Raw genomic sequence first — 12,737 nt, forward strand, 5'->3', positions numbered from 1 at the left:
AGAGAGAGAGAGAGAGAGAGAGAGAGAGAGAGAGAGAGAGAGAGAGAGAGAGAGAGAGAGAGAGAGAGAGAGAGAGAGAGAGAGAGAATCAGAATCAGAATCATAATGTTTATTTGCGAAAACTCATTATGTTTATAGCAAAGGGGTGCTGGGGGGTTGGGTAATCGAACGATCCCCGAACATCAGTGTATTCACATTGGTTTCAGTCTGTTACACAAAAACAATGCATCGTGATTCGGTCCGAAGCATCCAACTTGAATGTAATCCAAGTCGGGAAATAACTTTTCCGTTTCGAACACGGTATTGTTCCATATCGATCGCGGTTTGTCACAAATACACATGGAATATGTGTGCCCTGTAGTTTAGCGACAATAGTCAGTCTGGCATGGCACGGAGGTAGCACTGTACCAGTGTAGACACGACATGAAGGTCAGTAGTGAGATGGTCGATTTCTTCTCCAAAGACGTTGCGGTCGACTTGGGGCAGACGCCGGACACACGGGGGCGTTTCCTCCTCTTATCGGAATGACGTTGTCTGTGATGTTTCGCAGTCGTATGCCAGGACGTAGTCGTCTCCCTTTGCAATCAGCGTCTTCTTTCCACCTTTTCTTTCGCACACTACTTTTGTGAGAGTGCGGTTCCTCTTTCTGTTTAACAGTTTCTCTTTAAGTCGCACGTTCTTTGAGCAGTGTGAGGCTAAGTCGTAAACATCATTTGGTTCAAACTCTCGGTCCGTTGCTGCCAGTTCAGCTATAGTGGTTTCGTCGTCTGCTGTCTGTGACGTCACATCACGACACACCCCAGGGTTGACATTCTCGCACGTGGTTGAGCTTGCAGTGTCACAGTGGGCAGGTGCGTGAGTGACACTGGTTTGCACATCCTGCACGTGCTGGGTAGAAGAAGCACGACTATTGTTGACAGGGGCCTCTACCGATGGCGTTGTGTTCTGTTCCGCTTCAGCTGCTTTGCGTTGCACGAAGCTCTTTCTTCTTGTTTCATCACGCTTTACTTGTGACCTGCTTTTCTACATGTAGTGAACTATGTTGGCTTGGTCTGATGGCGTCCCAGCAAACCTCAACACAACTGTTGTACTGTCACCTTCCCCCTGGATTTTCCAAGAAGATAGCCCAACTTCGTCAACTAAGTTGATCAGGAACTGTTCCAGGCGATGTGGCAGTCACGTTTGTGATATTTTCGGTCGGCAATAGTAGCTTAGGAGAAGATACTTATTAAATGTTGCGGAGCTCCGAAATTTGCGTCCTTCTCCGGTGGTAAGGGCAGACCACTCCGAGAGAGAGAGAGAGAGAGAGAGAGAGAGAGAGAGAGAGAGAGAGAGAGAGAGAGAGAGAGAGAGAGAGAGAGAGAGAGAGAGAGAGAGAGAGAGAGAGAGAGAGAGAGAGAGAGAGAGAACAAGAACAAGAATTGTCCAAGGCCACAGCCCTTTACAATAGTGGTTAAAATAACAGCAATAGTATCTGCACAGTTATAAATTATAGTCACGCATAAAATTCAACAAATACATTAGAGAGAGAGAGAGAGAGAGAGAGAGAGAGAGAGAGAGAGAGAGAGAGAGAGAGAGAGAGAGAGAGAGAGAGAGAGAGAGAGAGAGAGAGAGAGAGAGAGAGAGACTTAGACTTAGACTTAGAACATTTTATTGACATAAAGGGTAAACATTTTAAGCCAAGGGCCTAATCTTACAACGTGCCCTTTACATTCACACTAACACATCTGCACGCATATAAACAACATACTATAATATACAATCAGTTGCACAAACCGACCACAGAATGGTAATTATGTATTATAATTTAACACATATAGTAAGAGGTCCTTTGTATTAGAAAATTAATGACAGCCTTTTGCGTGATTCTGAGTTTGTTGACAAAATGAATGTGTTTTTGGAACAATATATGAATGATCATTCCGAGGACAACCCCCACGACAAATGAGATTTCTGTAAAATTCAGATAAGGGAATTCTGCATACGATTTTGTAAAAATAAACATAAGCAAAACATTGATAATAAATCTATGTTGCAAAATCAACTTAACGAAACAGACAAGAAATTGTCAGTTGATACAAAAAATCAGGATCTGTTAACACAAAGAGAAAATTTAAAGCACAAACTTGAAATATTCAATATTCAAGAAGCAAAGAGTGCACAAGTAAGATCTCGAGAAAGATTTATTGAACAGGGTGAGAAAAACACTCGCTACTTCTTGAATCTCGAAAAGGTAAGAGCAAACGTTAAGATAATGGACAAATTAATGGATGATTCCGGGAATATGATTACATCACAAGAAGAAATAATGAAAGAACAAAGAAAATTTTACCACGATGTATTTGGAAAAAAATATTGATTTTGACGAAAATAAAGCTGAAAGTGAAGTTGATGGATTAAATATTCCACAGTTAACACAAGAACAGAAAGTTGACATGGACCGTGAATTTACTATTGAGGAAATTGGCAGAGCATTACAGTTATTAAGGAACGGATCATCACCAGGTTTGGACGGGCTTACAGCTAGTTTCGTGAAGTTTTTTTGGCCGAGCCTAAAGACGATGGTTTTCAATTCTCTACAAACATCCTTTCAAGAGCAGTTATTTCCTTACTCCACAAAGGAAAAGATTTACCACGGGACCAATTTCGCTAACAAATACTGACTACAAAATATTTGCAAAGTGTTTAGCAATTCGCCTCGCATCTGTCATTACTGATATTATCTCAGAAGATCAAGTCGGTTTTATTAAAGGGAGAAAATCAAGCGATGTTATTCGATTGATTGATGACGTAACAGATCTTATGAATCAGAAAAATGAACCAGGCATTTTACTTGCCCTTGACTTTTCACGTGCTTTTGACTCAATTTCTAAAGATTATATGTATTGGGCATTTAGAAAATTTGGTTTCGGTGATAACTTTTTGAATTCCGTAAAAATGTTAACGAATCATACCACAAGTTGCATCAATTACATGGGATGGATCTCTGAGGAATTCGACGTATTAACCGGAATTCGTCAGGGATGTAATTTTTCACCGATGGCCTTTGTCCTTGGCCTTGAACTTTTAGCCATTAAGATACGCAGTGACCCGAATATAAAAGGATTAAAATTCCCGTCATTTCATTTAAAAACCAATTTGGAATATATTTTAAAATTGGCAATGTATGCAGACGACGTAACAATGTTCCTTAAAGATAAACACGATCTCCAACAAGTACTGTTAATAGTAAAACAGTTTTCATGTATTTCAAATTTACATCTGAATGAAAATAAAACAGAGGCTATGCGCTTCGTTCAATAATGAATTTTCTCGATTTGCTCTATAAATCCCTTAGAGCACTGGGATGTCTCAATAACTTAAATAATAATAATAATAGTAAGTACTGGTGTCACATGACTGATGTGAACCAGTTGATTGGCTAATGGCGATGCGCTAAAACTGTTAGCGCACTCTTGGAGTGCGCTAACTTTTCCACAGAGCATATTCTTCCGCCCTTTGCCTAAGCGAGACTGTGTTCTCATCCTCAGAATTAATTAATGACATGTAGCTTATATTCTCCACAATACCAAATGACCATAAATTCCCTGCTTCTCAATTAAAGCAGAAGTGGGTTTTTTCTGACAGATTGCATGTGCCTGTACCAGTGCCAGTGATCTAAAAGTAGAAGCCGCTGTGTTTCATCTCATTTTCGCCGACTTGCATAGATTCTTCTCATATGCCGTGTTAGTGGCATGTAGCTTATCATCCACATTACCAAATGATGAGTTAGTATACAATTCCCAGCGGCTAACAGAAAACACAAGTGTTATTCCGATAACGTACCAGCTAGACCAGTTTGGAAGACTGACTCGATCGACTCTGTAGCAGACTACACAGAAATACGACTACATCAGTTCAGTAAATGAATGGTTTCCGATTTATTATTTCAAGGCAAGAACAATCGTAATCGAAAACGTGTAAGGTTCAGAACGTTCTTACCATATATAAGACTTATTACCAGCCTGCGTCATGCGTGCAGTGCAGACTGCAGTGGTTCGATTGCCCAGGTAGCCTAGCAGTAGCAGACGACATTTAACCCCGCTCAGCAAATTAACTTGTTGGGCAAATGTGAACGAAACAACGATGGGGATATAATACGTGTAGGGTTCAGAGCATTCTTACCGTTCATATTTAGTACCAGACTCCCCGATGAGGGAAGATACCACACGAGAAACATGCCACATTTATTTTGAAAATGTACTTTCCGTCGACCGTGGCAGGGGGCAAAACTCTTCACAGTCAATCTGTCGAAGCTCGATGAAGGTTTCGAATCGCAAATAATTAAGAGCACAGTCCTTTCTCCGAGTTTAAATGAGGTCTGTATGAAAGATCATCACTTTTTAGCTTAACGCTACACTGGAATTTACCAATAGAAATTAAAACAAGAGTTTGCGTGTGACGAAAGCACGACACACTTGAGACAGCCCACACAAAAGTAGATCCAGTGACACAAACCTGACCACACAGTTACACATATCCAAATGCGCGTTGCAAAATGTGCGTTTTGAATCTTCTTTTTTCTCTGGCGGTACTGACAATATCGTTATTGAAACAATCCCAGTGCACTAAGGGATTTATAGAGCAAATCTCGAAAATAATTCTAAACAACGAAGTGACTGTGGTAAGATGAACAAAGTTAAAAAAACAAAGGAATACTGTACTCACCAATTGGTACATCCTTAAGTCTAGCCCCTCTGTTGGTGAAACGTTCAGCCTGCCACCCTTGTTGGCCTCCCGACGGGACTGCAACCTTCGAGACTCCCTGGTTCAATCCTCTCTTCGTTCGCCAGTTCCCCTACCACCCGGCACACACGCATGCCAGAACCCTCGTTGCTACACCTGCCCCCACATTTGCCATTCTACCACTCTGACCGGCCCCAAAAAAGATTTCAACATTAAACGCACGTTCTCTTGCACTAGCCGCAATCTCATCTATGCCATATCCTGTCTCAAATGCCCCAAAGTACTCTACATTGGTGAGACCGAAAGAACCCTCTCTACCCGCTTCACCGAACATCTGGCAGATATTCGGCATCGCCGCTGTAGGTCTGTTGCCCAACATTTCAACAGCAGCAACCGCACCTCCCTGGATGCACGTGTGAAAGGTGTCTGGCAAATGTACAGCACCTCCACAGACAGAAAACAAGTAGAGTCCGATTTTATATTATTCCTGGGCACATCCACACCTTATGGTTTGAATGCGAAAATGTGATGTACTTGTATTCCCCAAACATACTGTGGATTTACAGTACGTGTGTGTGTGTGCGTGTTTGAGTGTGAATGTGTGTTTATGTGTGATTTCATGTGTTTGGTTGTGTGTGTGTGTGTGTGTGTGTGTGTGTGTGTGTGTGTGTATGTGTGCGTGTGCGTGCGTACGTTTGTTCCCCCCCTCCCCCTTTTCTTTTTTTTATTTGTTTATTTATTTATTTATTTATTTTTTTATTTTTTATTTATTTATTTTTTTTATTTTTTTATTTATTTATTTCCTCTGTCCCCACCCCCCCCCCCCCCCTTTATGAATGTGTATCACTTTTAGTCTAGTATGCCTGTGCCCATGACATCATCCAACCACTTCTCTCCCCTTTCATTCATTTCCGTTCCTAGAGTTCCTTCCCTTTTTTGCGTGTTTCTCCTCCATTTTCTTTCAAACCTTGTTCGTTCTGTGTTGCGTCTGCTTTTTGTTGTCTTTTGTGTTCTTGTTTTTCCTGATGAAGCTTCCATAAGCGAAAATTCGTACCGTCTTGTCCCGTTCTTGTATTGGTGAGTACAGTATTCCTTTGTTTTTTAACTTCGAAAATAATTATTGAACTCAGCGCTATGCGCTTCGTTCAATAATGAATTTTCTTGATTTGCTCTATAAATCCCTTAGTGCACTGGGATGTCTCAATAACTTTAATAATAATAATAATAATAATAATAATAATAATAATAATAATAATAATAATAATAATATTAATAATAATAATAATAATAATAATAATAATTGTCAGTAAGTACTGATGTCACATGACTGTAGTGAACCAGTTGATTGGCTAATGGCGATGCGCTAAAACTGTTAGCGCACTCTTGGAGTGCGCTAACTTTTCCACAGAGCGTATTCTTCCGCCCTTTGCCTAAGCGAGACTGTGCTCTTATCCTCAGAATTAATTAATGACATGTAGCTTATATTCTCCACAATACCAAATGACCATAAATTCCCTGCTTCTAAATTAAAGTAGAAGTGTTTTGTTTTTTTCTGACAGATTGCATGTGCCTGTGCCACAGTGCTACTGATCTAAAATAGAAGCCGCTGTGTTTCATCTAATTTTCGCCGACTTGCATAGATTCTTCTCATATGCCGTGTTAGTGGCATGTAGCTTATCATCCACATTACCAAATGATGAGTTAGTATACAATTCCCAACGGCTAACAGAAAACACAAGTGTTATTCCGATAACGTACCAGCCAGACCAGTTTGGAAGACTGACTCGATCGACTCTGTCGTACGTAGCACTAGCAGACTATGTACACTGAAATACGACTGTGCATCAGTTCAGTAAATGAATGGTTTCCGAATTATTATTTCAAGGCAAGAACAATCGTAATCGAAAACGTGTAGGGTTCAGAACGTTCTTACCATATATATAAGACTTATTACCTCATGCCTGCAGACTCAGTGCAGACTGCAGTGGTTCGATTGCTCTTGCCTAGCACAGTAGCAGACGACATAAACCCCGCTCAGCAAATTAACATGTTGGGCAAATGTGAACTAAAAAACGATGGGGATATAAAACATGTAGGGTTCAGAGCATTCTTACCGTTCATATTTAGTATCAGACTCCCCGATGAGTGAAGATACAACACGAGAAATATGCCACATTTATTTTGAAAATGTGCAACCGTCGAGTCCTTCGACTTCGAGTCAATTCAAGGGGAGTCACTCCGCACAGTCAATCCGTCGAACCTCGACTGGAGGTTTCGAATCGCAAATAACGAAGAGTACAGTCCTTTCTCCGAGTTCAAATGAGGTCTCTCTGAAAGATCATCACTGTTCAGCTTAACGCTACACTGGAATTTACCAACAGAAATTAAAATGCGTGTGACGAAAGCACGACACACGTACTTGAGACACCCCACACAAAAGTAGATCTTACTGTACACTGACGACCTAACCACACAGTTATGCCTATTCAAATGCGCGTAGCAAAATGTGCGTTTGGAATCTTCTTTTTTCTATGGCGGTACTGACAATATCGTTATTGAAACAATCCCAGTGCACTAAGGGATTTATAGAGCAAATCTCGAAAATAATTATTGAACTCAGCGCTATGCGCTTCGTTCAATAATGCATTTTCTCGATTTGCTCTATAAATCCCTTAGTGCACTGGGATGTTTCAATAACTTAAATAATAATAATAATAATAATAATAATAATAATAATAATAATAATAATAATAATAATAATAATAATAATAATAATAATAATAATAATTGTAATTCAATCGAGTTTGCGTTTTAATGAAACAGATCCTGTGATTGGTCAGAATGCCCCAACTCATTAAAAATTACAAGTGACTAATTGTCGATATTCACTCGCTAAAACATCCATTAACAACCTGCTGGCGAGGCGCATTGGTACAGCCTCAACTAGTCTCGGTTAGCTTTGAGGGTCATTTTACAAATAGGAAATATGAAGTACCAGCGAAATACCGAGACCATAAGGTATGCGAAGTGATGACGTCGGATACGTGACGTATGTTGATGCATGAAATCTTTCGGACTACGTCAGTCAATTCCAAAGATCGCTTTTGTGATGAAAAGAATTTGTTTTGAGTTTGCTGTCCAGAAACTCGTCAAAAAAGAAGGGAAAATGTATGTGAAAGAAAACAAAACAGGAGGAGAGTGATACGATAGGAATACAGAGACACATTTCTTGGGACTTGACCCTTGCAGGTAGGTGGACTGAAAGTAGTGTGTGAACAGAACAGAACCAATTCTGTTTACCATCGCATGAAAGCAGGAAAGAGATCGTCGTCAGATTGCATTACAATAACATTAACACGCTTCCATTTGAAACTTCTTGGTCTTCATCGTGGATTGACGCCCTCCAAAAGTCTAATTGAAGCCCTCCGTCGCTTCGCTCCGTCGGGCTTCAATTAGCTTTTGTCGGGCGTAAATCCCCGATGAAGACCTCGAAGTTTCAAATGGAAGCATGTTAATGTGTAATTGTCAGTAAGCACTGGTGTCACATGACTGATGTGAACCAGTTGATTGGCTAATGGCGATGCGCTAAAACTGTTAGCGCACTCTTGGAGTGCGCAATCTTTTCCACAGAGCGTATTCTTCCGCCCTTTGCTTAAGCGAGAGTGTACTCTCATCCTCAGAATTAATTAATGACATGTAGCTTATATTCTCCACAATACCAATGATTAAGACCATACATTTCCTGCTTCTCAATTAAAGCAGAAGATGGTGATTTTTTGTTCTGACAGATTGCATGTGCCTGTGCCACGGTTGCCACTGATCTACAAATAGAACCCGCTGTGTCTAATTTTTCAGTTTCGACTTGCGAAGAATCCTCTCGTAATTATGCCATGTTAGTGGCATGTAGTTTATTGTCCACATTACCAAATGATGAGTTAGTATACAATTCCCAGCAGCTAACAGAAAACAAGTGTTATTCCGATAACGTAGCAGCAGAGACGGTAGCAGCTAGATCAGCACGTAGCAGACTACACTGAAATACGACTGCATCTGTTCAGTAAATGAATGTTTTCCGAATTATTATTTCAAGGCAAGAACAATCGGAATCGAAAACGTGCAGGGTTTAGAACGTTCTTACCATATATAAGACTTATTACCAGCCTGCCTCATGCGTGCAGACTCAGTGCAACGTGACGAGCAAAGTTGTTTTTGAAATGAGACTCAGTGCAGTAGCAGACGACATAAATCCCGCTCAGCAAATTAACATGTTGGGCAAATGTGACCCTCCACCACGAAATGAGTCGCATGTCACCTCGCGCGGTTCTGCGCTAGGCTTAAAATAAGTCCGGGGGGACTGTGGTAAAAGTGTGAGGGTCACCTTAGTCACAAGCTTATAACTCACAAACTTTTTGCTCTTTTCTAAAACGGTTTTTACCACTGGAAAGAGCATAAAACACTCTTTAGGAAAATGTAAAAATATGAAAATCATGCAAAGATGACATGCGACTCATTCCGTGGTGGAGGGTCACAAATGTGAACGATAAAACGATGGGGATATAATACGTGTAGGGTTCAGAGCATTCTTACCGTTCATATTTAGTACCAGACTCCCCGATGAGTGAAGATACCACACGAGAAACATGCCACATTTATTTTGAAAATGTTCTTTCCGTCGACCTTGGCAAGGGGCAAAACTCTTCACAGTCAATCTGTCGAAGCTCGATGAAGGTTTCGAATCGCAAATAATTAAGAGCACAGTCCTTTCTCCGAGTTTAAATGAGGTCTGTATGAAAGATCATCACTTTTTAGCTTAACGCTACACTGGAATTTACCAATAGAAATTAAAACAAGAGTTTGCGTGTGACGAAAGCACGACACACTTGAGACAGCCCACACAAAAGTAGATCCAGTGACAAACCTGACCATACAGTTACGCCTATCCAAATGCGCGTTGCAAAATGTGCGTTTTGAATCTTCTTTTTTCTCTGGCGGTACTGACAATATCGTTATTGAAACAATCCCAGTGCACTAAGGGATTTATAGAGCAAATCTCGAAAATAATTATTGAACTCAGCGCTATGCGCTTCGTTCAATAATGAATTTTCTCGATTTGCTCTATAAATCCCTTAGTGCACTGGGATGTCTCAATAACTTAAATAATAATAATAGTAATAATAATAAGGGTATTTATATGGCAATATATAACGCAGCAAGTATTTTCTCTCCGGCTTCAGTGATGTCGCTTGGTGTGCTCTCTGGTAGGAACAGGGTAGGCAGATTCCTCAGCTCTTGAGATATATTATAGTTGCAGAATACACTTCGCTTGCTCTTTCCAAACGCCCTTGACGTTGTGTCGCAGGCACTGATCGCATGGATGGCTGGTAAAACTTGGCATGAACTGCCAAGACTTCTCCTGGTCTCTCCGATATTCTACATCTTTGAATGCCTTGGCACTTATTCTGTGGCTTGGTTCAAGAAATATTTAACGATGGTTGTGACCTGTGTCTTTGAACTCTCCAGAGCCTGGGCAGCTATCATGCAGTGTGGATCTTCGTCAGCACGCACCGTCATGGACTACACAAGTTTACCATACAGGCATTAGAAAGTAGATAAAGGAACCGCTGCCTGTTCTCGTTGTCGGCAAGAAGCGCATCTCTTTTTGTATCTGCAGCATCATATCCGGTTAAAAGAAGACTTGAGACGATCACCTTCCCTTAACTCGACGGATATGGGCGACGTCCTCGGTAGATGGCCCGGACTTGTATCCATCAAAATCCACGGTTGCATGCTGGAATGTGTTAAATAAACTGGAAGGAATATCGTACGATTGCAGCAAATGTTGCTCATCGAGGTACCAAATCAACTTTGGCGAGGGGGGTGGGGTGCGGAAAAAAATTATTTCTCACAAAAAACCAACTTGAAACAACAACAGGATTTTTGTCAGTAAAACACACCGTATGCCACCGTATGCCAAGCTACTCACTACATTTGAGCTCAATTGACCCCAGAGTACCAGAGAAACAAGTCTAATCCGTAGACAGAGAAACAAACAGAGAAACAAACTAACTAACAAACAAACATACAGACTGAAACCCAAAAGCCGCTTTATTACATAAAGGCGGCTTACAAACATTAGAAGAAATGCAAACGCGCAAGCGCGCGGGCACGCACACACAGAGCAGAAGCGAACTAGCATCTCATCCATCTAGAATTCTTAACTGTCTCTTGTGAGAATAACAGTGGTAATATACACAAAAAAGAGAAAACAATCTAGTTCATGTATGTACATGTAGTACACACACGTTGCAGTTAACGACACCTTGTTTACTCATGTGATTATCTAACACGTTGGTAGATCATAAAGAGGGATGCAATTCGTCAACGACTATCTTAACCTCGAAAAAAAATGCATTTTGACGATTGTTGTAGCGTGTTTGCATGCAATCAAGAGTCACCTGATCCTTACCCCGTATTACCCACTGTATAAGGTGGTAAAAATAAGACAGCAACTTCAAACTATGCACTAATCGAACAGCCATTAAGTGTCCTCCGCAAATCTGCTTTTGTTTTTGACGTGCTATAATTATCTGGTTCATATTTTACAGCAGTTTAAAAACGACATAAAAACGTGTGCAACAGTAGGCACTAAATACAGAGATGCTCTGCAAATGTGTAACATTGTGTGTATGATCTGAACATGGATATTACAATGGATCTGAAATCTGTGTGAAACAGGGCTCACCAATATCGCAGCAATATGAGGACAACTTGCAAATCCATTTGTGGTGGGGTGCAGCAATTTGCGGACGTCCGTCACTATATTGCAGCGTGGTCGGCAAATAAAAAAAAACCAGAAGTGTGTTCCTGTGCTAGTTAAAATGTTCGAAAACGAGGACGGTTTGCTCAAATCTGCTGTGCTCACTACCATGTGAATTAACACAGCCATGACTAGAAGTCAGATAAAAAGAGGAAAAGTATTATCTGCCATCCCAGTCTCGACATTTTAATATTAATGCAAATGTATGGTTTCACCTTCAAATGTCAGTACAGCGTATGTGCAGCATCAAATAGTCAAAAGCAAATCTAGAGGTAGCTGTCAGTCGTCGTTTAAATACTGTGGACGCTTTGCTTTCTTGACACCACTAGTCAGTTATAAGGAGCAAATGACACATAACTGCATACCAAATGTCCAAAGGCCTTTTTGGCTCACGTAAGTAAGTGTAGCCTATGCGATGCTAAACTTTGTTTGTCTGTGCGTGTGTATGTGTGTGTGTGTGTGTGTGTGTATGTGTGTGATAGAAACTTTAACATTTGACTAAACACCGAAATACTAATTTTACCTGGTTATTATCCAAGCAACAGCTTCAACATATTGAAGCAATGATCAACGTTTCGTCGGCACATATGTAGTTTAAAGTGTGTATCCAAAGAAAACGGGTGGTGGGTTTTTTTTTTTTTTTTGGGGGGGGGGGTAAAAACAGGTGACTGGTTTGTGTCGTGTGTGGTATGTAGACCAGGTCAGGGGTCAAGGTTAGGTCAGATCGTGTGAAGGATTGTGGTATAGATACAGTTATCACCGAACTGCAGTTCGCCGATTCGGAGAAGACGATTTCACATTGTTCGGTTTCGTAGCTCCAGAAAAAAAGATAAAGTAGATACCAAAGGAGATTTTCTACTGGTTAATCTGCACAGCGTGTTTCCAGTGTCTGCGCGAGGAAGCGCTGTCGAAATCTGCACAGCGTGTTTCCAGTGTCAGCGCGAGGAAGCGCTGTCGAAAGCGCAGTGTCGATCTGGCCATCTGGCAGTCGTGTCCCCGTAAGTAGGCTACAGACAGACAGATCTAGATCTAGTGTCTCGCACTCTTACACCGTGTCACCTAGCTTACTGTGTGTGTGTGTGTGTGTGTGTGTGTGTGTGTGTGTGTGTGTGTGTGTGTGTGTGTGTGTGTGTGTGTGTGTGTGTGTGTGTGTGTGTGTGTGTGTATGCGTGACGGAGTGACGGAGTTTGTGTTA

This window comes from Littorina saxatilis, linkage group LG8, assembly GCF_037325665.1.
Source record: "Littorina saxatilis isolate snail1 linkage group LG8, US_GU_Lsax_2.0, whole genome shotgun sequence".
In the NCBI taxonomy this organism is placed as follows: domain Eukaryota; kingdom Metazoa; phylum Mollusca; class Gastropoda; order Littorinimorpha; family Littorinidae; genus Littorina; species Littorina saxatilis.